The sequence below is a fragment of the Sciurus carolinensis genome, chromosome 10 (assembly GCF_902686445.1).
Source record: "Sciurus carolinensis chromosome 10, mSciCar1.2, whole genome shotgun sequence".
Taxonomy (NCBI): Eukaryota; Metazoa; Chordata; class Mammalia; order Rodentia; family Sciuridae; genus Sciurus; species Sciurus carolinensis.
In genome coordinates, this window is record NC_062222.1 from 50,387,970 (window position 1) to 50,415,123 (window position 27,154).

At 34.3% G+C, this 27,154-nt stretch overlaps 1 protein-coding gene and 1 pseudogene across 1 annotated transcript in view; both read right to left on the reverse strand.

Annotated features, from left to right (window-relative positions):
• The window catches only part of Gstcd (glutathione S-transferase C-terminal domain containing), a 175,621-nt gene that overhangs the window by 55,301 nt on the left and 93,166 nt on the right, over window positions 1-27,154 (reverse strand). The gene's annotated exons all lie outside the window — the stretch shown is intronic.
• On the reverse strand, window positions 349-827 carry LOC124994550 (60S ribosomal protein L21-like; annotated as a pseudogene).

Below are 27,154 nucleotides of genomic sequence, written 5' to 3' on the forward strand. Positions count from 1 at the left end.
TTTATGGTATTATACAGAAGATATTCACTGTTAAACAAATCCTCTGTCCTCTATTTATCCCTTCTTTCCCTACTATGTCCTGCAACCACTGATCTTTTCAGTCTTCATAGTTTTGACTTTTCTAGAATTCCATATAGTTAAGAGGTATTTTAATATTATATTTCAAGTACATTAATAAGAAACCTTATTATATAAATTAATAGAAATTAAAATACTTTATGAGATACTACTTTTCTGTACATGTCTCAAAATCTTCATAATTTAAACAGATCTTTTCTGGAAATAGAAGGAAAATCAGCTCATATCTTTTTTTTTAAAGTTCACAGGCTTTTATTTTTTTTACATTTATTATGCCATGAATTCATAGGGAATAGGTTCCAGCAGCTCAGGCTCCTTTCCATTTATTCTCACAAAATGTGCTTCTCTGGTTGGGGCAGGCTGGCGTTTCGGCTGAACCCAGGTACCTTTCTCTTTGGCTTCCTTCTTTTGCTGATCATTTTCCTTCACATGCTTCAGGAAGCTATCTCGGCTCTTAGAGTGTTAATATGCTCAATATGCACGTTAATTCTTTTGGCAAGAATCTTGCCCTTAACTTGCTTATTCACAACAATGCCAACAGCATGCTGGGTAACACTGTAGCGACTCCCAGTTTTGCCATGATAACATTTATGGGGCATTCCTATTTGAACGGTACCTATTCCCTTAATGTCTACAATATCACCTTTCTTGTAGGTTCGCATATATGTGGCCAAAGGAACAACTCCATGATTTCTAAAAGGCCTAGAGAACATATATCGGATTCCTCTCTTTTCCTTTGTGTTCGTCATTTTGGCGAATTACTGGAATATGGCGGTTCCAGTAGAAAGGCAGCTCATCTCTTTTCATACTAAATTAACCTACAAACAGTTTTATGGGAACATAACATATATTCTTGAAATCTTTCATAGTAGAGACAATCCTATTAAAACTCAAAATTATCAGCAATATGTGTTTCTAGGATTCTATAATTTAATGGGTACATCCTGCTCAGTGAGTACTTAATCCAACTTCAAAAGAGCACTGCATAGTTCTGTAGGGGTGGTCTTCATGCTATACTCACATGATTTATGCAGATAAAAAATCTAGAAATACATTAATCCCTTTTTCAGGCCTATGGAAAAGAGAGATTTTGTCTAGAATGGGTGGGAGTGAGGGATAAGAAACAAGATTCTGTAGTATGCTGAGATTTGAGGTAAAAGCTCTATGCTGGAAAGGGCATTCCCTTAACTAAGCATGTAAAATATAGACAGGATGGAAGCCTAAATATGAAATAAATGTTGAATTTAAAATCAAGGTAAAATTAACTTGCAATTCAATTAGTACCACATTAGGACATGTGTTAGAATGAATTCTGTTGTAATCTTAAAGAAAATTCCAAAGAATCATATTTCCCCTCTATTTCAGTGTATATCTTTAACAGAAAAGGGCTTTCTTTTTTCCAACATAATCATGTATCATACCCAACAAAATTAGCAATTTTTAAAATTTTTATTCTTGAATGCGTTTTCATCAGAGATGGGTATTTGTAAATAAGCTAACATAATACAAGAATTTCATACCACAATCTTGCTAAAACTACAGAAATCTGGTATTATGTCTTATTTGTTGTTATAAGTTGTTATAAATTAGGGATATTTTAATAACTAATTAGTAGTGGCTGATTATGGGAGGTTAAGAATCAGATAACAATTATAAAGGCTAGCATACAGTAAAAATGCATTACATGCTTTAATAATATTCATCATAAGCTTGACTATATTAAAAATTCTAATATATATATATCTATCTTAAGAAAAAATTGTATTAAATCATTGGATTTGATATTATGAAACTTTATATCATGGTAACCATAGAATTTCCTTGTTCATTAAAAACAAGTTTTTAAATTCTAGCAGGACTGCTTTACCTTTGTACATAAAATCAACTGTGGAACTAAGCTTCATTGAAACTAAAATAATATAGAAGAAATTTAAAGAGAAAATTTCTAGGTTTCTTTTTAGCAGTAAAATTTCACCAATCAAAAAATACTGCTATTTTATGTAGATCACTTTACAAGAAATTTACAAGGGACCTGAATAAGTCATCTAGCACAATCTCATTTTCAATGTTCAACATGACAAAAATACCTTAAGTTTAAAACACTATAGTTTTTAAAAAAATTTTGATTCATTGTACCCAAAATTATCATTTCTCGGATTGTATGCAAAGTAGAGTCATACCATCGTGTAATCATATATGTATACAGGGTAATGATGTTTATCACATTCTATTATTTTTCCTTCCCCCGGCTCCTTCCCCACCCCTCATTTCCCTCTACACAATCCATCCTTCTCTTGCCCCCTCCTCCCCACCACTATATATCATCATTCACTTATCAGAGAAATCATTCAGTCTTTGGTTTTTTGGGATTGGCTTACTTCACTTAGCATGATATTCTCCAACTCCATCCATTTACCTGCAAATGCCATAATTTTATTCTTCTTTATGGCTGAATAATATTTCATTGTGTATATATACCACTGTTTCTTTATCCATTCATCTATTGAAGGGCATCTAGGTTGGTTCCACAATCTAGCTGTTGTGAATTGAGCTGCTATAAACATTGATGTACCTGTGTCATTGTGGTATGCTGATTTTAAGTCCTTTGGGTATAGGCCAAGGAGTGGGATAGCTGGGTCAAATGGTGGTTCCATTCCAAGTTTTCTAAGGAATCGCCATAGTACTCTCCAGAGTGGCTGCACCAATTTATAATGCCACCAGCATGAGTGTGCCTTTTTCCCCACATCCTCACTAACACCTATTGTTGCTTGTATTCTTGATAAAAGACAGTCTAATTGGGGTGAGATGAAATCTTAGGGTAGATTTGATTTGTATATCCCTTATTACTAGAGTGTTGAACATGTTTTCATAAATCTGTTGATTGCTTGTAGATTCTGTGAAGTGTCTGCTCGTTTCCTTAGCCCATTTATTGATTGGGTTATTTGTATTCTCGGTGTAAAGTTTTTTGAGTTCTTCATAGATTCTGGAGATCAGTGCTCTATCTTAAGTGTGTGTGGAAAATATTTTCTCCCACTCTGTAGGCTCTCTTCACATTATTGTTTCCTTTGCTGAGAAAAAGCTTTTTAGTTTGAATCTATCCCAAATATTGATTCCTGCTTTTATTTCTTGGGAGTCATGTTAAGGAAGTCTGGTCCTAAGCTGACATGATGAATATTTGGACCTACTTTTTCTTCTATTAGGTGCAGGGTCTCTGGTCTAATTCCTAAGTCCTTGATCCATTTTGAGTTGAGTTTTGTGCAGGGTGAGAGATAGGAGATTTGGTTTTATTTTACTGCATATGGATTTCCAGTTTTGCCAGCACCATTTGTTGAAGAGGCTATCTTTTCTCCATTGTATGTTTTTGGCACCTTTGTCTAGTATGAGATAACTGTATTTATGGGGGTTTGTCTCTGTGTCCTCTATTCTGTACCTTGGTCTACCTGTCTATTTTGGTACCAATATCATGATGAAAAACACTACAGTTTTGATACTAAAATCAACTCATGGTAGCTGCCTAATCTTGTGCGGCACCCTGACTCTGATCCAATACTTAATATGCCTTAATTCTAATTTCTTAAGTGTTGATTGTGACTGATTTATCTAATCCTTGTCTGGTAATATGGCTCTGATTCTAGATTCTTCTTGTCCCACCTGGCTTGCTTCTCTTTTCATTGTTTCAATTTACAACATAAAAAAATGAGATAAATTTAAACTATTCAAACTATTATTCCTCAGGGTTCTATGGGATGTTTTAATGTTTTGAAGGAAAGAGCTTCATTGAACATTTATTGGATACCATACAAAATATTAGCTGTGACAGTTTACAGTTTGAGTAGTAGTTCACACTACATTTGTTTCACTGACATATTTTTGTGAAGTTGGATTCTGGGCAGTTGCTATAATACATAATAATCAATAGGACATTCTGTTTGAAAGTTGTGTACAGCATAACAGGTACTCATCTCCCATTTTTAAGTAACCATGGTTAAGAAGAAATAAAATTTTATCTTCCTTAAATTCATGCATAGTTTTTTTCCCTTAAGGGATTCTAAGATTTTTAGACAAAAATACTTATTAAATTGTTTGGAGATAATTATCTCTAATAATAATCAGAACTGTTACCTATTTCTTTTAGGAAGTGGTACTTTAAAAAAAATTACCAACACAGGAAAGGGTGAAAGTGGAAAGCTCTGACATAGATTCTTTTGCTCTATGTGTTTGGAACACTGTATTCATTCAGCAAATAAGTATTAAGTACCTACTGTGTTTCAAGAACTGTTTCAAGAAATGTTTTAAGTTCCGAGAATCCAGGAATGAAAAAGATAAAGTCTCTGTTCTCGTGGTTTATATGTTCTCATGGAGAAAGAACAGACAATTAAAAAATAACTAAGTGCTATAAATTAAGTATATAATTACAGGATAGCCTGATAATGACAGCAATAGGAAGGAGCAAGTTTAGATAGGGTAGTCAAGGAAAGTTTCTAAAAAGTGGTAACTTTTGGAATGACAAGGGAGAATCATAAAAAGCAGTTTTTTGAAAATCATGTTGTATTCATCATTAATATAATAATTGTACATCATGGTATTTCTTGTTCATTTTGTCCCCCTCCTGTACTTTTTTATATCTTAACCAGTATAAGAATAGTTGTCTTCTATTTCTGCCATAAATTTTGTTTTTGGCCATAAGAAAAATCAATTTACTTTTCTTAAACAAAAAATATTGGCACTTGAGTAGAGGCATAATAAATCATTGCTAGGTATACATTAGTTGGTCATTCTTTAGTACAGTGATAAAATAATAAAGATGACTGGATGTTGGCTCTTATCAATTCCTTTTGAGTTATCAACTGCTCTAAGGACACAAAACTAAGAGGAAGTCAATAGGAATAATGTGATGCTTATTTATTTGTATATATTTTAATAAGTCATAAATTTGGCATATCTCCTTTGCCACTGTATCTGCATCACTCTCCAAGTGTTATTATTCAACATTTGATAATAATAAGCACTACTGGATGCAAGCACTGTATTACTATTGCTATTCACATTTTAAAATCTTATTAACTCTCCTTCCAGGCATCAGCCTATTTTATTTGTGCCATAATAGAAGTTAATATAAGGATTTGTGGAGTATATTAATATTTATATCTATCATTTTTTTTAAAATGTGGGTTTATAATGGAAGCATTCAACCACAAAATCTGGATCTAGTTGTGCATCTTGAAGTTTTAACTGGGAGTGTCTAAGTCAGTAGCTATCAATATCTCCAGTTCTCCCTTACAGCTTTTTTTCTTTATTTGGCATGGATTTCCACTGAGTGGGAAAACGAAATTAGTAATGATTTCATGCTAAGTTTTCTTCTTTAAATTTTCCCCATTGTAATAATGAATAACTTTTGAGTTGTAAGAAATTGAAAGTAATTTCTCTTCTTAAGGAGTAAAGATTACTGTTTCATCAATTTTTATTTTTTTAATAAGTAGAGAAAATCTGAAAGAACACTGGATTGGAAATTGAGAGATCAGAGGACCATTTCTGCTTTGACACTAACAAACTGTATGTATGACTTTAAATATTTCATGACTGGGGCCTTTGTGGTAGGGGCTTCTAAGATGGCTTCTGATGATCCCCTTTCTGTATGCATGCCTTTGTTTAATCCCTACCCCTTGATTGTAAGCTGAATGTTATGACTCACTTCAAATAAAAAAGAATACAGTAAAAGCAATGGTACAGCACTTCCAAGCTTAAGTTATAAATAGGTTCTCTGTGATTTTCTTCCCTGTCTTCTCTCTGTCACACTGAGGGAAGCCAACTGCCATGCTGGGAAGCTGTCCTATGACAGGTCTTTAAGAACTGATGTTCTCAGGAACAGCCACTGAGAATATAAGGCTCATTCCAACAGCACTTCAGGAACAGGATCCTGATGGCAGACATGTAAATGGGCTTGGAAGTGTATCCTCTCAGACCAGCCTCGAGATGAGACCACACAGCCCAACCAACACACTGGAGCCTTGTGAAAGGCTTTAAGTCAGAAGGTTCCACTAAACCATGCCAGGATTTCCGAAGCCACAGAATCTGTGAGATAAGTGGTAGCTGCTTTCAGTCATTAAATTGTGGGGTAGTTTATTATGCAGCAATGATAAGTAGTATAGTCTCTTTCCATCTCTGTTCAATAAAGCTTTTGAATTTAACAAGCTACTGAGGCCCTTTCTACCTTGAAGGTTCAACAACTATATTACATTGATAGCAAAGGCGTAAAAATGAAATCATAAATGTACATGAATAACCCACTTTCATGTTCTTTTAGTAAAATTCACAGTTCAAAATTTATGCTAGTTTTGAAATAAGGATCAATATTTGGTCATTCACGCTTTGATATACTATGACCTCAAGCCTGCTTTATTTACAACAATGCATTTAAAAAGAAAAACTTGGAGCATACTTTTCTCAAAAAGTATATGTTGCTAATGGGGATGTCTAGAATAGCTAATTAAGTATTCACATTTGTCCATTGCAACACTTTTGATATATTTGAGCTAAGGAACACAACATTTTTGGTTGCCTTTGCATTATAAAAATATCAAGAAAGATATAAGAAATACATTTATTTTATTATTATAGATGTCAGTAGTGTACACATGTCATATTTATGATAATTTAACAAGATATTTTTTTGAAATTATATACCTGTTATGTACTTTATTTTATTATGGCTTGAAGATGTAGCTTAGTGATAAAGCATTTGCCTTAGCATGCACGAAGCCCTGGTTTCAATGCCCAGCACCACACACACACACACACACACACACACACACACACACACTATCTATCTATCTATCTATCTATCTATCTATATATATATATTTGTTATCTATAAATACAGATATCTATTTATATAGATATCTGTATTGTTCTAAAGCTTTTTCTGAAAAAAAAGGTAGGCTAATATAGACTAGTATAAAACTAAAGATGTATATTTCAAATCCTAGGGAAACTACTAAATTTTTCATTCTTGCTTTATTTTTTTTCCCAGTACTAACCATGGCTTTCCACATGCGAGGCAAATGCTCTACCACTGAGAGGTATCCCAGGCTGCTTCCCCCCCAACCCAGTGGGATATGTCCAGTTTGTCATTCATGAAGAGAAAACAGATTCATACAAAATAGTCAAAATATCCAAAAGCAGGGAAGAGAGGAAAAAAATTAAATGCCTATAGAACAACAGAAAACAAGGTTGTTGACTTAAATCTAACATTCTTGTTAGTACACTTTAAAACTATTAGAGAAAATAGTACAACACAGTAGAATAAATCAGTACAATAGGAGCAAGGAAACTTGGGCTTTGGCTCTAACTTTGCCACTTTTTCATTTTGTGACTTTGGGAAAGTTAGTTTAATTTTCTATTAAATGGGAAAAATGAAATCTACTTCTATAACTTCCAACTAAAAAATTCTATGGATCTAATGAAAAACACGAGCTATAACTCCAAAATATTAAAAAATATAATATAGTATACAACTATAATTCAATGGATTATGCTTATAAAGTATTTTAAAAACCATAGGGAAATATTTATGACAAGTACTTCTAGAGGAAAAAGGAAATAAAACATTACATATAACACCATCATTAATATAAAGAAAACAAGAAACCAAATAATAACGATAACTCAATTCTGTACTAAAAAAATATTGTAAAGAATTCACAAGTTTCACCCTAATAGTTAGACTAGGGATAAATATTTTTCTTTCTTTGCCATTTTTTTTAGTTAAAACATATATGTGAAGGTTATAATGTTCTAATGAAAAAGAAACAGTTTTTCAAGTGTATAGTTTTAAAAGAGTAACAGTGGTACACAAAAAAGATCCTTTGTGTAATTTTTATATTCCTGGAAATGTGTTTACAAACAAAGTAAAATCTAGCTCCCAAAGATAGGGCTTTCAAACACTTCTACTTTACTGAAAGCTTCTCACTGGCTCATATCTTTTTTTCTCCATCAGGGTGGTTTAAAAGGGAATACAGAGAAAAATTTTCTGGCTCTGAATTTATTCCCAGCCTCTGAGAACATCTGAAGAACAGTTTTCCTGTTTGCAAAAGGAACAGTGTTGCTTTTCCCTGCCTGACCTTTAGTGTCTTATCATTCTCTTCTGTAACCCACAAAGGATTCTCAAAATGTGATGATCTCCAGGATGCTGAGTCAGAATCATTTTTAGTCACTGTTAACACAAATTCTGAGGTTAATTCTTGGCCCATAGATGCATAATTTCTAGGGAATGGGGCTTGAAAAAAAAATATATATATATACTTGCACAGGCATTGTAAGCAAGCTTTGGCACAAGGGAGAGATCTAAATTTTCAAAGTATGGCACCTGGACAAGCATCACTGGCATCACCTGAAAATTGCTTGGAAATGCAAATTTTCAGACTCCACCTTAAACCTATTGAACTAGAAACTCTGAGGTTGGGGCTCAGAAATTAGTCTTTTAATAAACATCCTTGAATCTGGTACACTGTTCTAAGGCAACGGACTCTAGACTTAAACCTTTTCAGGTTTAAAAAAAATTGAGTACATTCCTCAATGTCAATACATGTAAATTACATAAATACATTACTGTTGGTCCATATATGAAATTTATATCACATATATCACACAAAGGACCATTTGCTATATAAATTTTAATACAACATCTGTATTCATTTCTCTTGGGTATGTGCCTCAGTGTGGAATCTGCTGTCATATTATCATGCTTAATCTTTTAAGAAATGATCAAACTGTTTTCCAAAGGGGCTGTATCAGTTTACATTCCCACCAACACTATTTGTGGGTGCAAAATCTCCACATAGTAGCCAACGTTTGTTATCATTTGTCATCATTTTTGTCTTTATTATGGTTTTGATTTGCATTTTACTAATGGTTGGTGATGTTCAGCATATCTTCATGTGCTTGTTGTTTGTCCATATATCTTCTCTGAAGAAACATGTCCATTTATTTCATTGTCCACTTTCGAGTTTTTTTTTTTTATTGAGATAATCTTTATATATTTTAGATACAATTCTCTTATTAGATATATGACTTGCAATATAGTATCCCACGTTTTCTTCTAAGAGTTATTATTTTAGGTTTTACTTTTACATATTTTATCAAATTTGAATTCATTTCTGAGTATGGTGTGATGAAAGAGCTATTTTATTCTTTTGATAGAATTTTAAACAGAACTGTTATTTCATTTTACACTTTGGGTGTAATTACAACTCACTTTTTAAATTGCTTTTATATCTTGTAACACTGGTAAATTTGTTTGGTAGTTCTAATAGTTTTTTAGTGAATTTCTTGAGATTTTCTATTACATAACCATGTCATCTACAAGGAGAGATAGTTCTCTTTCTTCCTTTCCAACCTGGATACCTTCTTATTTTTCTGACTAATTGTCCTGGTAAGAGAAGACATCTTGACTGTCCTGATCTTAGGGAGAATACATCCAACTTTTCACTAATAAGTATCATATTAATTATAGTTGTTTGTGTAGACATCTTAGCAGGCAGAGAAAATTCTTTTCCTAGTTTTTTTTTTTTTTAAATCATGAAGGTGTGTTGGATTTTTTTAAAGTGTCTTTGAAATGTGTGCATTTTGAAAATGAGCATCAAAATAAGTAATAACAATAATGAAGTATAACCCACTGAAAAAGTAAGAATACACAATTCATGGATATAAATACAAGTGGTTATTGTTCTGTATTCTATTGATTTTTTTGTATGTTAAAACAATCTTGACTTTCTGAGGTAAATCCAATTTGGTTATGATTTATAATTCTTTTTTGTTGTTGCTGTTCTTTTTGTTTATCTTTGGTGTATGATTCCTTTATAAATTTGTTACTGGATTTGGTTATTTAATATCTTGTTGAGAATTTTCACATCTATATTCATAAGAGATACTGCTCTATTTTCTTTCTGTGATGACTTCATAGTAGGCTTATTTTACAAAAGTTATGAGTTAGTAATTTTGAAAATACTTTCCGTGTAACAAGTTAGCAAATGACTAAATATATTAAGGATAATAGTGTTCTCAGGTTTCTTACTATGGGGGGAAAGTAAATATGGAGGACTAGAATTAATTCTCTGTTGCTGGATTAGAAGTATCTGACTGATTTCACTTAACCATATACATACAAATATATGGTAACTATGGTCACAGAGGTGGCCTAGAAGCAAAGGAATCCCAGTATTTATTAATATACTTTGCATTCATATGTTAGAATAAAGATTACTCCCAGAGCTGAATCTGGAAAACAAAAAGACTATCTTGGAATATTTAATAATCCCAGAAATTAAGAAAGTGCTCATAAGGTGATGGGGATATGTCAAAATGATATAAAGTCACTTTGAAGAGACTCCTACTGGTCAAATCTGGAAAAATTTATTCTTTCCTTTTTCTTTTCTTTTTATACTATATTGGGTACTGAAGCTAGGGCCTCTCACATAGTAGTCAAGATCTCTTCCACTGAGCTATACCCAGCTCTTATTTTATTTTGAGACAGGGTCTTGCTAAATTGCCAAGTTACTGGGATTACAGGCAAATCTGGAACAATTTCAATATAAAAATAAATAATAGTAATAAAATGCAATGCATTAAAATAAGAATCTATGAGTTTATACTGAAATAAGTAAGAATAAGAATAAATAGATTATAAATGCAGGAGAAGAGAAAGTTTTTCCTTCATTTGTCAATTAATGAATGTAGAATAATAATGGATGCTAGAAAATCACCATTTTACAAACATTATAGTAATTAATAGATTCTCAAAAAATCAAGATATTCTAAATTAAAAGTTGGTTAAGAACAAGATATGTACATCACTTAGTAATTACGAAATAAAAAAAACCCTAATTTTATAATTGAGAAACCTGGCAGATACCATCTTAACAAATAATCAACATCACCATTACCATTAAAGGGAAAAACTCAAATCACATGCCTCAACTATGACATATCACTTCTGTGGTATTCTTGGTACCAGGGATTGAAACCATGGACCTTTAACTAGTGAGCCACATCCCTACCCCTTTTATTTTATTTTATTTCATTTTTTTTGAGACAGGGTCTTGCTAAGTTACTTATTAAAGATATGAACAATAGGCCCCAGCAAACTTTCCTTATCTACAACTGCTCCCCAACCTGCCCTTCTGCCCTGCCTGAAGTGAGACCACCACCAAAACTCCTTCCATGACCTGGCCCTGCTAAACCCTATAAAACTCAGACCCTTGTTGGAGCCTGTCGCCATTTACTCCTTGAAAATATGCCATTGCTTAATAAAGCTTCCCTGAAAGTGTCCCTCTCTCACTTAATAAAGCTTTGCTGGTTGGTTGAGGTCTGTCTCCATTTCCTTTTTCATTTTGTATTTTCTTTCATGTGCTTTCATTGGCCGCCAAAACCTGGGAACAGGAGTTTGGGGCTCATTACCCCTTCCCTTCCCAATGAACTTCTAACCACTTTTTCATATTTCCCTCCCATTTCTATCTTTTTCCTAACAGTCATGTTAAATGGCCATTGAGACCTGGAAAGTGACTGACAATGGTCCAGCACTTCTATGGCTCTCTGAGGTCAGGGAAGCCCCCAGCCATGGCTAGCACAGCTGAACTCCCAGACTGACTGTTTTTCTCTCTCTCTCTCTCTCTCTCTCTCTCTCTCTCTCTCTCTCTCTCTCTCTCTCTCTCTCTCTCTCTCTCTCCACCTTCTATTCAAAGAAGGAGGCCCTTCACGAGTCCTGGGCTAGATTTTTGATGGCTTACTGCCACGTGGATGGAGCAAGGATCTATCTGTACCATGTACTTTATTGATATTAGAGGCATCCTCCTTTTAACCTATCTGGTCCAATTCCTTCTTTCTCTTATGTATTTAGACCTCTGAATCAGAGGCCACTTTCTACCATTTGTTCCTGCATGCAACACCAGCCTTCTCATTCTTCAGAGAGGTAAGATCCTTTCTGGTCTCTCGCAGAGGTGCCCTGCCACAGCTTCCACTTTAGGCTCATCAGACCCTCGGGGTCCTCCACCAATTGGATTGCTGGAAAGGATACCCTCTCATTCTCCTGTGGAACTCTATCTGGTGAGGGGAGACATCAAGGGATGCCTTGACTCTCCACTCCTTAAGCCCCCTAGATCAGGTCCTCGCCCCAAGCCCTCTTTTTCAATTACCACCCACAAAATAGCAGATAAACCCCCACCAAAAGTAAGTAAAGCTGGAGGCTATAAAGGTAAGTTTTAAAGACAGGAATGCCTGATAACTATCCAAAGAAACTGTCAGAGTCACAAGCTTTTTTTCTAAGTCAATTTAAGATCTACAAATCTTCCTAACCTCCTACATAGGCAAGTGTGGGGGGTCTCTCAGCCATGTCCTGCATGGATGAGAAAAGGGTTAACTGCTGGAGGATGGTGTTGGCTGTAAATCAATCAATTACCCATAAACTTACCTAATTAATAAACACACAAGAGCCAATACTCTTTTTAAATGAGAGGGGGCATGATGGATCTGGCCATCTAACAACATGGAGTCACCCAGTTCCCTTTTATTTATAGATACACAGGTATAGGGGCCTGGAATGGGAGGAGCTTCTTCTGTGATGAACAGGATAGTGTGGAGTTAGGGGAGTCATTTTATCAGGGAAACTAGACAGGGAACCACTCCCACACAGCACCACATACTTCCATGGCTACTAGTTCCTAGAAGCCAGGCCACTGTGTCCCATGGCTCAACTTCATCTGATTCTGCTAGATAAGGATGGCTTTCCACAGGCAAGTTTGTGTTTCTGTGTCTGCTAGTATGATTATCTAGCCCCAATATTTATGCCTCATAGTGGTCTAAAAGATGTAATGTGGCATATAAAAGTCCAAACTAATTTTCCTAAGAAAACCCTTAAGTAACAGAAATATAGGGATCTCTATATATGGCACAGAGGTTATGCCAATAAAAAGGTATTTTGTAAAACTCTGATGATATTAGATAGCTTAACTACATCTTATGGGGTCATCTGTGACATTATAAAACTACATGTTGTGATAACTCTGGCAATGTTAATAATTTACATTCCCAAATAAAGGCCTTGTCCTCACCAGCCTTGTTATGGGAACAACTTCTTACACCTCCTGGTGAGGGTTTAATAGTTTCTATCATTTTCATGACATTCATTGACATATTCCAGATGCTGCAACACTTATTTTGTCTTAATTCCAGTACTCACATCTTTTTGTTTCTTTCATGGAAGCACTCACTCTCCAGATGACTTTACAACCTATTGTTTCCAAACCAGACTTTTGCCACGGACCCCTCCACTGATCCAAAACATTCCTAAAAGGGAAACCCAAACTGCTTGCCCCATGACACCCGCTCTAAGCTTGAAGTAAGCAGAGTGGTCACTGTTCATTTTCCCTTGCAGCAAGTAAGATTTCTCTTTTCAGAGGCAGGACTGAGGCTAGGGGATGAAAAGACAGTCAGTGTAGGTAACAAATGATTGGGTCAGAAAGATGGCAGCTGATTCAGGAGGAAATAAAATGTTAACACCTTTGGGACACTTCTCCCTCCTCTATCTGTTACCAAGGTGAGGTGCCTCCAGGGAACTGTTCCTTCCTACAAGGAGTTGTTAATGAATGAATGTCTCCTGGGTCACTTTCTTCCTGCCTTTACCCCTGGGCAGCTTCGATCCCGCTCTTGGATCACTCCACCTTTAGTCCACCCTTTGTCACTAGTCATGTAAGGATAGGGGAAGAAGTGAGGGAGGATGGGGGTAGGAGTGAACATGATAAATGTTATGTATAATATTTCTATCAACTGTGCCCACTGTGCTGACCCCCACATGCTTTCTTTTCCAAGAAACAATTTACCTGCAGCCCTGCTTGGCCTCTAAGGACAGGATATGTCACATACCTTAGCAAACCAACTCTTCATTGCAGGAGAAATGCAGGCCCAAAATAATGTTGATAAAAGGAACCTAAGTTTCCCTGGAGGAGGTGACTTTTATGACAAGATCCTGAAACTTTGGGAGATTCTCAAGATAGATCTCTCCTAGCTTTAAAATTAGACTACCTTCTCTACACTCTCACAAGACACATTTTCTCCTGTACTTCCATCAGCTGGCATGAAAAAGAATAGAAAATCTGTCTCAGTTAATTAGATTAAAACTATCCCTCATCTGTCCTAATTCAGGAACCCAAATTATTTATTTTCTCTAGTGGAGACATCACTCAGAGCACTAACAGCCTTGCCTCCTACTTCAAATTGAGGTGCATAATATGAAATTATGGTCCTATGAGTATGAGGACCACAAAGGACAAAGAGAACATTAAGAAATTTTAAGGGCACAACTAGCTGGCAAATAGTTATCAAAAAGAGAGTATCCTCCATTGTGAGTGAGGCCCCAGGCAGAGATTATGGAAGGAAAGGCAGAAAGTGAAGGGGAAAAAGTGTCAATTTTAAATCCAGACTGCTTGTGGGACCCAAATGGCTGGCTATCTTACCACACTGCTTTCTTCACAAGTTTCTCCCTAAACACTACCACACAGGGAGGGAAAATGGAATGATCAAGTCTTCTTTAATTTGAGAATCTTCACCCAATGATTTCAGGGCTTTCTCTCTCATTCCTTCAATATCTAAACTAATGCTAATCTGAGCCAAAAAGTAAATTCTGATCCAATAAAGATGTTCTGGTTGCTCCTTTATTAGAGTAATTAATGGCTGGGTCATTTTTAAAAAACTCTTATTTTTTAAATTCTATATTTTTGAGCTCATGGTATTGTGGTGAATTCACATTTGATTCTACATGCCTAAATTAATATATCTTTCTTTTCTTTTTTTTCTGTTTTAACCTGAAATAATTCCGCTGATATTTTAATAACTTTCAGTGAGACATTTGTTTTAACCAACAAGATATCTCCATTGCCAAGTATAAGAATTCCTTCTCTCCACCCCCAACCAGCCAAACAAACAAAACCCCAAACATTTGTCTAACTATAGAGGTTTTTATGCTCTTTGTTCAGAGGCCAATGTTCAAGGGTTAGTTCTCAAATACATTGGCAAATTTTCCTTTTACAAGATCCTAAGTAGGACATAGACATGGTGAGGCTGAAAATAAACCTTAATAGAGGCTTTAATAAACTTCAATAGCACTGCCTCCTACCTGAGGAGATTTACCTTCAAAAAGCCAGAAGATCTTTGTTTCCTGTCTGTTTTGTGTATGTGTATTGTGTTATGTCTACATGTGCTTGTGTTCATATATCATGTACATGGTATCGAAAATGGCATATAGGTAAATGAGTGCTCATAAATTAAAATTTAAATGAGAAATTGATTCAAATACCTTCAGTTCACATGACTTAAAAAAGGTTTCAATTTAAAAACACATGAGAGTAAATATGTCTTTAAAATTACTAACTCACAAGTTTTTCTAGGTGATTAAACAACTAATAGAGTGTTGGTTTCTAGAAAATGTCTAGGATATAATATTCATTGTTTCTAGGATTTTTACTCAACAAGGAAGAGATGGCTAGTTCTGTTAACAGCACTTGTCTAATATATTGGGTTTTTACAGTTAAAAATAAATGAATTAGATTTAACATCAATGGGAGGAGATATCTGATTAATTTGCAAAGCTAAAGTGCTAAAATATCAACTGTTAAACATAAAATCAAGTACTCTTAGCTTCTTAAATTCCATAAGGTAATAGCTGTAAACATTATATGTGTTTTTATAAGTTGGTAAATGGAAAAAGGTTTAAGATTGCTTTGTATCTTCACTGAAAACAAGTTTACTAAGAGTTAAGATTCTATCAGGTGTAATTTATATACAGAGAGTATAAGAGGTTTCATTTAAGCTTCAATCAAAATACTATAAAATTAAATATTTCATCATATTAAAGTGGAGTAATTTGTCAAAATTCAGAAATTTCATAAGGGTTGTTTCAGAGTGTGAATTAAGAAAAAGATCAACAGCTAAGAAAGAGATATAAAAAGGTTCTAGGTATAGAAATTATTTTAATATGAAAAGCAGAAGGAAAAAATATTTCTGGATAAGAAAGTCTTGTGTAGCAAAGTAAAAAGTTGCAAAATGTCTAGGTAAGTTGCAGAAAGTTTGTGGAGGATAAATTTCAAAAAGTTTGTGTAACTAAGTTAGACATATAAAATTAGAACAAAGTTATTTAAGACTTTTTTCCTAAAATATTAATGTACTGATATAAACCAAAGATTGATTCTCTATGGGTTAAAGTAACAAAGATTTCTTAAAACATCAAACAGACATTACCTCATGTACAAACAACTGCATGACCAATGTGATCCTACAATATGTACAATCAGAAAAAATGAGAAATTATATTCTATTTATGTATGATTTATCAAAATGTATAAATGTCATTCTAATGTCATTATAATTAATTAGAACCATAAAAAATTTAAAAAACATTAATCTGCTCTTATCTATCAAGATAATCTCTTGTGTCTGTTAAGTTTCATGCTTTAAAGCAACTGATCTTAAAGGAATACAGGTTTTTACTACTGTGGTTAAAAAAGAACTATTATTTTAGGGTATTAAATTAATTACAGATTCTGAAATTTCTTTAAAAATTAAATGTGGTCAGTATAAAAACATCAGTGTAATTGTGGTGCTATTACTGGCTTCTTTGTATACTAAAAGTATTCATATCTTTCAAGTATACAAGTCTTTAAAGTGTAAGATTTAGAAGAACATTTTACCAAACTGATGTTCTTTAAACTAAGGTTTAAAGTAAAGGTTTGGAATTATAAAAATTATGTTTCTTAGTTCATAGCTATTATACAAACTCAATATGATTTTACTCTTGTTAATTTCATCTTGAATTTTCCTTGTGAACTTTAACTGTTGTCTGTTAGTGCCTTACAGAAGTACAACTTTAAATATAACAACCGGAGTTAGTTTGACATAATAGGCCATAATCTATAGACAGACAGGATGTAAGGCTAACTTCCAGTACTAATACTGACCCCAATTAAATGCATGAAAGACTAAAGTTATAGACATTAAAGTTAAAACCCAGTACTATGAATGGTGCTGAGAAAACTGGAAATCCATATGTAGCAAAATGAAATTAAACTCCTATCTCTTACCCTGCACAAAACGCAACTCAAAGTGGATCAAAGACTAGGCACTAGAAAAAGACCCTGTGCTTAAGAGAAGAAAAAGTAGGCCCAAATCCACATCATGTTGGTTTAGGAACTGACTTCCTTAACAAGACTTTGAAAGCATAGGAAGTAAAATCAAAAATCAATAAATAGGATGAATTCAAACTAAAAAACTTCTTTTCAACAAAGGACACAATCAAGAATGTGAAGACAGAGCCTACAGAATGGAAGAAAATCTTTACCACATGCACTTCAGATAGAGTGTTATCTACAGGATATATATAAAGAACTAAAAAACCTTAACAACAACAAAAAAACAAATAACTGAATCAATATATGAGCTAAGGAACTGACAGACACTTCACAGAAAAAGATATACAATCAATAAAACATGTGAAAAAATGTTTAATATCTATAGCAATTAGACAAATACAAATCAAAACTACTCTAAGATTTCATCTCACTCCAGTTAGAATGGCAATTATGAAGAATACAAGTAATAATAAATGTTGGTGAGGATTTGGGAAAAAGGTACACTCATGGTTGCTGGTGGAACTGCAAATTGGTACAACCACTATGGAAAGCAGCATGGAGATTCCTCAGAAAACTTGGAATGGAACCACCATTTAACCCAGCTATTCCATTCCTTGGTTTATACCCAAAGGACTTAAAATCAACATAGTATAGTGATGCAGTCATATCAATGGTCAAGTCAAAATAGCCAAACTATCAACTAACCTATATGCCCTTCAACAGATGAATGGATAAAGAAAATGTGGTATATATACACAATGGAGTATTACTCAGCCTTAAAGAAGAATGACAATATGGCAATTGTAGGTAGATGGATGGTGCTGAAGATTATCATGTTAAGTGAAATAAGCCAAACCCCCAAAAACCAAAGGCTCAATGTTTTCTCTAATATGTGGATGCTAATTCACAATGGGGAGTGGGGCCAGGGAAGAATAGAGGTACTTTGGATTAGGCAAAGGGGAGTGAAGAGAGGGGAGGGAATATGGGGGTAGGAAGGACAATAGAATGAATCAGCATTAATACCCCATGTGCATATATGACTACACAATTGGTGTAATTCCACATCATGTACAATTAGAAGAAGGAGAAGTTATACTCCATTTATGTATGATGTATCAAAATACATTCTATTGTTACATATAACTTATTAGAACAAAATTTTTTTAAAAGTTTCATTAAAAAAAAAAATTGCAGTACTTTTTTCTAAGACTGGTGAAAATGGCTTGCTGGATATTTAAGACTGCCAGGGTTACCAGCACCCCAGAAGAGCAGATTCCTGCTTGGAGGTGTAAACCAGCTGGGAAAATAAAAAGCCTGAAAATAATCAGTAAGGAATAAAAGAGAAATAAGTTTGATTTAAAGGGGCAGGGTGGGGGTGGGGTGCCTGGTGGGTCCTCCAGCCCTGATAGGAATTGGAACTGAACAAGTAAAAAAGGCCCCAATCCTTTATTTAAGGGGAAATACATCAAAAGATTTCAGTATAGCAGGCTTCTTGAGGAAAACAGAATAAGAGTGGGGAAAATGGCAGGTTATGCCCATCACCTGGGACTGTTTAAACCTGGAACTGTGAGCTAAGGCCAGCATGATCTGGGCTTTCTTGAACTGGGGAATTTCACCCAGGAAATGGTGAAACAAAATGGCTCAAACAAAAGCCATAGTTCATACATGGCTTCCAACATAAGACCAAAGCTTAAGAAAATAAAAGGGCCAAAAAAAAAAAAAAAAAAAGAGAAAATAGCCAGTATTTGGCTCTTTCCCTCTGAGTCAGCTTGAACCCAGGGAAAGGGAACTTCTCTACGGGCTTTGCAACTCTGGGCCACATGAGCTCCTGATCAAGGGGATCCATGAGTCTCTGGAGAACAGAAAGCTGAGAAGTACACATAAGGCAGAGAGGAGGGTCATTGGAGAAGGGAGACATCTCTGATGCTTCCAAGGAAAGCCACATGGTCAAGGAAACCCTGGACCCATCCTGGCAGATGGTACTAATGGAGCTAAGAGTCTGCTTACAAGTTCCCAAGAGTGACCCTCAGAGGAAACTCAGTTCTTAACAAAGATAGGAAGAAGACAGCTTGGTCTTGAACACCTAGTAAAAATAGTTTTAACCAAAGTGCAGCCATCCCTGGACATTTAAAAGAAAAGACAATAGTTCCTTTAATGGAACTTAAGAAATACACTTCTGTCAGCCCCACATTCTGAGGCATTTTTTCCTTTGCAGGGCTCATATTTATCCCTGCCTATCAAAAATTGGACTAGCCTCTGTACCTTAGTCTTCCTTACTCCTCAAATTGATGTTTTACCTAACAACCAAAGTTTGCCTATTCTAGAGCTGGGCACGGTGGTGCATGCCTATAATCCCAGCAGCTAGGGAGCCTGAGGTAGGAGGATCATGAGTTCAAAGCTATTCTCAGCAAAAGCAAGGTGCTAAGAAACTCAGTGAGACCCTGTCTCTAAATAAAATACAAAATAGGGCTGGGGATATGGCTTAATGGCTGAGCACCCCTGAATGCAATCCTGGTACCAAAAAAAAAAAAAAAAAAGTTTGCCTATTCTGATGGCACACACCAGACACAAGGCAGCCCTTTAGTTTATTCCCTTACTCATAGGGCTAGAGATAAATGCTGGAATTGGCACAGGAGCACAGAAATTATCAGCACAGGTTATTAAAGATAACTAACAGGTCACCAATTCTGTACTGACTTTACAAAATCAATTGGATTCCCTGGTGTCTGTCATTCTGTAGAATAATCAGGGCCTAGATCTCCTTACTGCCAAATGAGGTGGCCTCTACCTCTTTCTTGGGGAAGAATGTTGCTTGTATGTCAATCAATCAGGACTGGTAAGCGATAAGATTAGACAACTACAAGACCAAGTGGAACAGTGGAGATGAGATCTAGCCATTTTCTAATATGGGAGATTTTCTGGCTTCTCCCTCTTTTAACCCATTTAATACTCATTTTTCTTATAATAACCTTTTTTCCCTGCTTTGTTAACTTTATACAGAAGCAACTCCTTGACAAGGTGACCCATATAGCCCAGACTACCTCTGAAGAACATGCAAAAGTCATTCTCTTCCTTTACTCACAATGTGACTCTTCTGAGCCCCACAAGAAAAGTAATTACCTATAACCATGTCAAAGCTTCCTCCCTCTACATCCCCCTCAAGCTATAACCCCAGGAACCTAAAATACCTCTGACCTTCTTATCCTCTTCCAGATCTCTGATAGGGGATTCCCTACTTCACCCCTTATGAGCAGGAAATAGCCAGATATGATATTGCCCAAACTCATTCCACCTCTTTCAGAGTCTGGAATGAAGGATATGGACAATAGGCCCCAGCAAACTTCCCTTTTCTACAACTGCTCCCCTACCTACCCTCCTACCCTGCCCTAAATGAGCCCACCACCAAAACTCCTCCCATGACCTGACCCTGCTAAACCTTATAAAACCTAGACCCTTGTTAAAGCCTGTTGCCATTTTCCCCTCAAAAACGTGCCCCTATGTTGCTTAATAAAGCATTGCTGGTCCATTGAGGTCAGGCTCCATTTTCTTTTCCTTTTTATATTCTCTTTCATGTGCTTTCAACTTAGTGCCTCATTAAGTTGCTGAGGCTGGCTTCATGCTCACAATCCTCCTGCCTCAGCCTACCAAGCTATTGGGATTATAGGTGTGCACCACTGTGCCTGGCTGGATATTCTTCAAAATAATTTGCTTGTACTCTTCAAAAATCTCAGGATCAAAAATGACAAAAATAGTTGAATGTTCCAGATTAAAAGAAACCAATGAAACATAAAAGCTAAATACATAATCTTGGAAGGGCCAGATAAAAAATAACTATAAAAAACATTATGAAAATTGATGAAATCTGAATATAGGCTATGGAGATAATAATAGTATGTCAACAATAACATTCCTGATTTTCATCACTGTATTGTGATTTTATGTGAGAATGTAAGGGGTACAACACCTGTAATTCACCTTTAACCAAAGTACATATGTATAACCACACATACAGAAGGAAACAAAGGGAGAGAAAGAGCATGCATGAGAGAAAATATGGCAAAATCAAAATGTAAATAATTGGTGTATCTGGACATTTTAATTCTATTTATGCAATTATCTATAAATTTAGGTTATACTAAAATAATAGAAAAATTTAAGACATACATGTCAACCCTAACTATAATAAACCCCTTGAATTTTACTGAGAATGAATCAGGAAATTAGAAAGTGTATGAAGTACCAGAAAGCTACTTTTTTTGTGTAAAACTAAAAGGTCCTACATAGCAAAGCAAAAAAGGAAAAACAATAATAATAAAAAAGCTAACACTGTCTAACATATTTATTTCGGAAAGCTGTTTGTTTCTAAGGGAAGCAGAAAAAGTTCCATTTCCTGAAGATGTAATCTAGCATTAGCCACACCAGGTACAATATCCAATTCTATCCAAATAAATCAGTCCAAACTTATGACTCTAGACGCAAGAAATGTCAAAATTTGAACAAATTGTCCTTCTCAAACAGAGGGAAGGAATGTGAGACGTGCTCTGTACAAATAAGGTGTACTTGTGTTCTAGCACAGTTGGTATTAATGGGATGACTTTGCCACTAAAAAGTCACTTGCAATTAGGCCAAATTGGTAAGTTTTGTTGTTGTTATTTTTTTTTGTTTTACAACATACACACAAGCTACAATAATTTCTTTCATTTAAATTTAAATAAAATTTTATTAAGACAAAAGATCAGAAATATTAAGAATTCTGAAGCAATGATAACTCCTATGTATCATGAGCCACGGATGACTTGTCTTTCACCTTATTTTTCTTTTTCTTCCCTTGTTCCTCACACGTGCCTGTTCATTTCTTTTTCTCTCAACTATCCTGCTAACCATAAACATTGCTTAGCTTTGCTAGTGACACTCAAAGCTACAAAGGTCCTTGACCTTGTATAAGGAACACACAAGAATTGGCACATTTACCCTGGCAGAACATTTAAATGAAGCAAAACATCTTTCAGAGCATTTCACTGAAAAACAATTCCTGCTGGGCAGTTTCTTGGTTTCAGCATATAAACCACCCCCTACTAAGATACTATGCACCTTAGCTAACAGCACTGGCAATCCCTGACAGATGTGGGAAAGGTTCCCTTTGACTTAAAGCTGCTTCACCCAGAGCTGTAGTATCTTTGTCCAAGAAAAAGATACATAGTTTAAGAAACTAAGACAAGGATTATAAATGACCCACAAAAATGTGAAAATTTGGACTTCACTTTCAACAATCTTACCAAAAATACATTCACATTTTAGTTCTTCCTTCCCTTAGCAACAAAAATATTTTCATATTTCCCTGCTTGTTTTACTTCTGTTCTGCTGCAGAATACTAAGAATGTTAATAGATCCAGGAATCCATATTGATGTCAAGAGAAAAGAAAATTAAATGGAGTAAGTTCATAGAAAAACAAAATATGGTAAAATAAAATTCAAGGTCATATTCACATTTATATCCCACTGTTTATGTGTCAATAATCATATTCAAATACTTGGTGAAAGGAAAAAGTAAGGTCAGGCATTGTGTAAGTTACTTTACATATTATTTTACTTAACAATGTGAGGTAAATATTATGACTTTCCTTTCTGAGAAATCTAAGGGTTAGCTATTCTAGTAATTTGCCTAATATTATATAGCAAGAACATGACTTTAAATTCAGACCTGTTTGAAAACTGCATTTCACTTACATGTCTCTCTACTGTCTTCTTAGAATTTTTAGTACTATAGCAACATAAAAACATTTTGACTTTTTAAATAAAGCAAGAAGAAAATAATGCCAGAAAGATGTGAAAATTTCTGAAATAAACTGTAGAGATGTAATATATTCTATACTTCTGGATTCTCTGCTGAATAAATCTGTATTTAATTTGACTAATTGAGCAATTTCATAAATCAAATATAAATTAAAAATTAATCTTCCTTATTTAAAATGGATGTTCAGACTTGAGTTAACTGTAGGAATCACTAATATAGTAATCTCTAAAAGAAAAAGAGGTGATAACAGTACATTTTTCTCCTTTGATGTCTACATCTTCTTTAGTGAAAGATAAGTTCCCTTATAATGATCCACTCAAATATTTCATCCATTCATTCTCTGTTCACTCATTTTAATATGGATCAGGCTTCTTCTTATCAGCTGGGGTACAAGATACAGTAAAATTTCCTAAGAGCTTTAGCCTAGCAATCTGGTTGCTAGATGGATATAGTAGCACATATGTTAACTCAGCTAGGAAAAATTTTCCAGAATATCATAAAAACAAGCCTCAGGGAAAAGCAGTAAGCCAATGAACAAGGCAGATGAATATTGAAAGACTCTTCCCTAGGCGTGAAAGCTCAGATCAAATTCCCTGTGGGCCCCATCAATTTCATACTTCATCATCTAGAGCAGGTTGCTGTTAATAAGCCATGGGCTACCAATGGGGTAAAGACACTCTCTGAATTACTCCTGGGTCTATCCATCATGGGAGATGGCAGAAACACATTTTGTGCTGTTCTGGTTAAGCAAGGTTGATTATTCATTATTATTAACATATATTTGTTGGCAAGGAACAATATGAAATGTATAATTAGATTCAACATCTGCACAGGAAGCTTTGTAATCAGGCAGTACCTTTTCTCTCTAGAGGAGAAAAATAAATAAAAAAGAAGGATCCGATTCACAGTATTAGATATCTATATAAAGAACACTGATTGGGGGTCGGGGTGGGGAATGAGAGAATAATGGAGGAACTTTAGAATATGTAGAAGGAAATGAGGGGGGGTATGAAAAATGGTGGAATGGGACAGAATTACCTTATGTACATGTATGATTACACGAATGGTGTGACTCTACATTAAGTACAACCATAGAAACAAAATATGTACCCCATTTTCGTACAATGTATCAAAATGCAGTCTGTAAAAAAAAAAAAAAAAAACCACTGATGATTTAAAATTAGTTCTGACCTAATAGGAAATATCTTTACTCCAATATCTGAAGAATTAACCAAAGCTAAGTGAACATTAATGGGAGATCCCTTGAATCCTTTTCCTATCAGAGGACAGGAAAAATTCGGCATAAGTTAGCTTTTCAAATAAAAATTACTTAATTCAAGCTCTTTGTTTATATCTTTCAAAAAAAAATTCTTGTCATGGTACTCTATTTCATATCAAAACCATGTCCATATTTACTAAATTTCTTACTAAAGACTCCCTTTCTATATTTACCTTCATTTAACAATAAATATACTGTAATAATTTGATAGAGAACACTATGCAGAAAGAGCTATTCCATACTTCACAATTTACTGATAGGCTAAAATAAGGAAAAATATGAAGCAAAAATAAAAGAATTGAGAAAAATAAGTTTACAAACATGTTAAAGAAATATAGCAGTGCTTCTTTCCCAAACTAAAATTTGTCTTTTAAATTTTTTGTTGTCCTCTTGAAATAATGTACTGAGAAGAAAATACTATCACTTTGGTGCTATTTCTGCTCTAAGTGTATCGCCTGAATTGAATCATGAGGAAACATTGGACAAAACCAAGTTAAGGGACATTCTACAAAGTAATCAGTCCTATTTAAAAATGTCAAGGTCAAGAAAGACAGAGGACTTATTTCAGATTAAGGGAGAACCAGAGAGAAGTAAAAACAAAAAGTAATACATGATATAGGATTTTTCTGTTATTATAAAGAACATTATGGAAACAAACAGCAAAACCCAAATAAGACCTGTGGATTATAAAACAGTATCATATCCATCTTAATTTCCTAACTTTAATAATTATTTTTTGGTAAGTTATGGAAACATATTTATATTTAGTAAATATAATCAGCAGTATTCAGTAGTTAAATGATGGGCATCATATATCTGCAACTCTCTCAAAAAGTTGAGAGAGAGGATGAGAGAAAGACTTTGTAAAGTAAATGAGACAAAATGCTAATGCTGAGAAATCTGGGTTAAAAGAATTCTTTGTACTGTTCCTACAATTTTTATGTGAGCCTGGAAAATATATCAAATAAAAAACTTAAAAATAATATAATAGAAAAAACTTATATTGTTATTGAATATACTATAATTTAAGTTATGTTTAAAGTCACTTTGAACCTCACCTAATATATACCCCTTGATTGTTTTCAGGTATCAAGCAATCACAGCTATTGTGAGCTCTCACTTAAGTTACCCCTGCCAATGGGAAACAATGCATGATAGTCCCTAACAGCTAACAATCTAAAACCTATTTACAAAGTATTATCCCATTATTTCAAATGAACAGGAATAATAATATATAGCTGAAATAATATTTGAAAACAAATGCTGTCTTCTTACTTTCAGACAATGCAAACAAAAAAAATTAAAGAAACATTGCAAGAAATCTTTCAAACCAGTGTGAAAAAATATGTGTGTATTTAAATATACACATAAATATATACATATAAATGAGTTATTGTTAGCTAACATATATAGTTTATAGTAGATTGTTAAAATAACAGTTAATATTTACTGTGTTCTTACTATGCCTATACTTTAGATGCATTTATTATATAAAACAATTCTATGGATTAAGTTGTATTATAAATGTAAAGCTTAGCTAGCACTTCTGAAATCTAATGTGATTCTCTTGGCTTCAAATACCCTTTTCTGCTAGTTAAACCTGTCAAAATTATACATCAGATGTGAACATTTAAATATTAACCACATTCAAGTCTTCCTCAATTCTATAATTAGAATCCCTGCCTCTTCTGAATTCCTAGAAGCATTTATTCAACAACATTCATTAAAGTTTTTCTAAAACTCTATATTAAACACTACATCTAAGACAGAGTCATCTGTAAGAGGTCACAGGACAGAGTGAATTATTAATATAACCTTAATTGTATAATAAAACAATGATGTTATGAAGAATGCCTTAAATTTATTAGACACATGACAATGTGCCAAGCCAGGTACTAACTACTTTACAAATATTATTTAATTTTGCCCTTACTTATACCATATAAAGAAGTCACTATTAACATCCTCAATTTTCAGACAGGGAAAATAAGGATTAGAGAAAATAAGCAAATTTTCTAAGTAGACATAGCTACTAAATTACAGGCATTGGTCTATCTGATTCTAATGCCTATATCTTTAAATGGCTACCTACCCTCAAGAGGTGGTGGTCTAATGGAAGAGAAAATGACAAAGATCATATGACTATCTCAATAGATGAAGAAAAAGCATTTGACAAAATACAGCACTCCTTTATGTTCAAAACACTAAAAAAACTAGGGATAGTAGGAACATACATCAACATTGTAAAAATTATCTATGCTAAACCCTAGTCCAACATCATTCTAAATGGAGAAAAATTGAAAGCATGCCCTCTAAAAACCAGAACAATACAAAGATGTCCTCTTTCACCACTTCTATTCAACATTGTCCTTGAAACTCTAGCCAGAGCAATTAAACAGAAGAAAGAAATTAAAGGGATAGGAAAAGGAAAAAAAGAACTCAAAATAGCCCTATTTGCTGATGACATGATTCTATATTTAGAGAATCCAAAAATTTCACTGGAAAACTTCTAGAGGTCATAAATTAATTCAGCAAAGTAATGGGATGTAAAATTAACACCCATAAATCAAATGCATTTCTATAAGTCACTGATGAATCCACTGAAAGAGAAATTAGGAAAACTACCCCATACATAATAACCTCAAAAAAATAAAATATTTGGGAATCGATCTAACAAAAGAGGTGAAAGACCTCTACAATGAAAACTTCAGAACACTAAAAAAAAATTGAAGAAGAACTTAGAAGATGGAAAGAATTCCCATGTCCTTGTTTTGGCAGAATTAACATTGTCAAAATGGTAGTAACCCAAGCACTATGTAGATTTAATGCAAT